Here is a 2,596-nt window from a genome sequence, read left to right on the forward strand (position 1 = left end):
CAGCAAAGCCTGGCTATGAGGTGACAGACCGTGCATGTGTCTCTCACCATCCGGCAGACTCACCCGGGGCTGTTCACAGACGGAAATAATGGCAATCAGTTTGCAAGTACTCTGCCACACACGGCCAAAACTAGGTGCCAAGAAAGGTGAGAGAGTCTTCAGATGGCAGCCATGAGCTCATGAGCAGAAGAACAGATTCAGCGGGAACAGATTAGCAGTCTGTAAAGACTTCTCTTTTTTTTTTCTGATTTTTTTTTTTTTATTTCTTCAAATTTGTTTATCAGGAGTGACTGAAAAAATGACAGTTGAGTCCCATCATCATGGAAATGGCTTTAGGAGAAGACTGGTCAGATGAATAGTATTGCTTCCCATTTCCAACCAGTCAATAGTTGACATTGATAAATAGATACCCAACAGTCTGTCGAGAATGCTCAAGATATGTTATATGCTACAACATGCCTGTTCACAGGGTGAAAAAGCCAGGAAATAACTCACGTGAACTTCTCGATTTCATCATGCAAGACAAGCACAAAAGCACCACCCAGGCCTCTGCGAACATTGCACAAAGCCCCCTTGAGGAAAGCTTTGGCTCCTTCATCACGAGCAGTATTCCTCCGGCAGTCAAGCATGCCTGTGCACATGATATCAGTTCCTTTGCGCCCTGACTGTACCATCACACGGCGACAAAGAGTGTCAACCCGATAGAAAGTCAACACAGCAACCTCTGTGACGGATTGTGCGATCATCCAGCTGATGGAGATGTGAGTACTCTTGGGATCTGGATGCATTCCCTTTGCAGTGTCAGATACTGAAGTAGGCAGCTCAGTAGATGAGGTTACCCTGTGCAGAAACATTAAAGCCTTTCTACAGGACCTTAATCCCATCAGATTCGTAGTTCTTAACCAGGCAGTCACGGAGGCCCCTGAATTCCCTTTCAGCTCCAGCTTTGCCCACGTCAGCTGCTAGAAGGCTATGGGCAAAATCAAGAGGAGACACAAAACACAGAGACGTGGCCCCAGAGGCGCCACCTGACCTGATTCCCTGCAAAGTAACACCAAAACTGGGTTCTCTTGTCCACACCACCCAGGAAGATCTGCTTCTATTTAACTTGAAAGGCAAAGTTAAGAGCCTGAGTGGGGAAGTATCTGATGATATTGGCCAGCCAAGTTACCACACCAGAAGGACAGGACTCCCTGCTCCTTGGAGATACGAACCACACAGTCTCTAATGCCCGTGTAGTGCTTATCTGCGGTGATTTGCTTGCTGGCATGTTGCACCTGCAGCAGCAGCTTGATCCGCTCGATGGGTGCTACCGAGGGGTCTTGGAGGTGGCCGCAGACATTCCACCCACCAGGAAGTCCTCGACAAAGGACACAGCAGCACTGGTCATGTTGAAAGGAAAGAGGAGGCAGGAGATGGCAGAGTAGTTCGTAAAGAGTTCAGTTGTCCCCTAAGTCTACACAAATCACTACAGAGGTTTCTGGGGGAACTCGACAATTTGATTTTTAAATTTATGCAGGAAAGCAAATGGCTTTTTTAGATAAGATAAGAAAAACCAAGGCAATGCTAAAGAAGAACAAGATGGGGACACTTGTCCTTGCACATGTCAGGACCAATGGAACAGACCAGAGGCCAGAAACAAACTCACGCATGTATGGAAGCTCAATTATAAAGGAGTATGTATCACATCATCTGTGGGAAATTAAACACTTTGCAAAAGGCAAAACCAGAATAACTTTAGAAGGCAATATAGGATATTTTACAATATGGAAGAAAAGAAGGATTCCTTATGCAAGACCCCAAATCACCAGGCAGTTGGGGAGGAAGGCCACATTTACCACACTAAAATTTGGGCTTTCCAGGAGTTCATCAAAAGACACTAGAAAGAACATGACCAGACAATCCAGTGTAGAAATGGAACAGGGGTAGGTCGATAAAGTAGAGCAGCAAAGCAGAAATGACTCAAACTGATCACAAGCCACAAATTGAGAAAGAATATTTGCAATATAAACAATCAATAAAAGATTGTTATCCAGAATTGCTGAAGAACTCTTCTAAGGAAAAGAACCAGAACAAAAGATACACCAGTTACTTCATAAAAGAGGAAATGCTAATGGTGAAAAAATATGTAAAAGATGTCCAGTCTCATTCATAATTAAGTCAAAAAAAAATTGAAATCAAAATCAGATGCCATTTTATGCCTCCTTGCTTTTGCAAATTTAAAAATATCTGACAATGTCAAGTGTCTTCATAATGAAGATGTTTAGCAACAGAAACACACACTGCCAGTGGGAGCACAATCTGCGCGGAAAACAGTTTGACACTATGTAATAAAGCTGCACATAACATATTCTATACCTCACAGTGTCTCTCCTGGGTATATGTGCTACAGGAGATAAGGAGACATATATAATAGTCATAGAAACATTGTTCATAGAAGCAAAATCTGAAAAGAAAAAACCCAAATATCTAATTCTACTGAAATGGATACATAAAATACATATATATTTTCATACTTTGGAATTCTGTCTATAGTAGTTAAGAGCGAACGGATCAGCAGGATGGAATCTCAAAAACCAAAGCTAACAACCCCGAC

The 2,596-nt window shown here is 42.8% G+C and overlaps 1 pseudogene; it reads right to left on the minus strand.

The window, feature by feature from the left end:
- Positions 1-491: 491 nt before the first annotated feature.
- LOC125163972 (ADP/ATP translocase 2-like) lies at positions 492-1,390 on the minus strand (annotated as a pseudogene).
- Between the last annotated feature and the right edge of the window lie 1,206 nt (positions 1,391-2,596).

This window comes from Prionailurus viverrinus, chromosome B1 (assembly GCF_022837055.1).
Source record: "Prionailurus viverrinus isolate Anna chromosome B1, UM_Priviv_1.0, whole genome shotgun sequence".
In the NCBI taxonomy this organism is placed as follows: domain Eukaryota; kingdom Metazoa; phylum Chordata; class Mammalia; order Carnivora; family Felidae; genus Prionailurus; species Prionailurus viverrinus.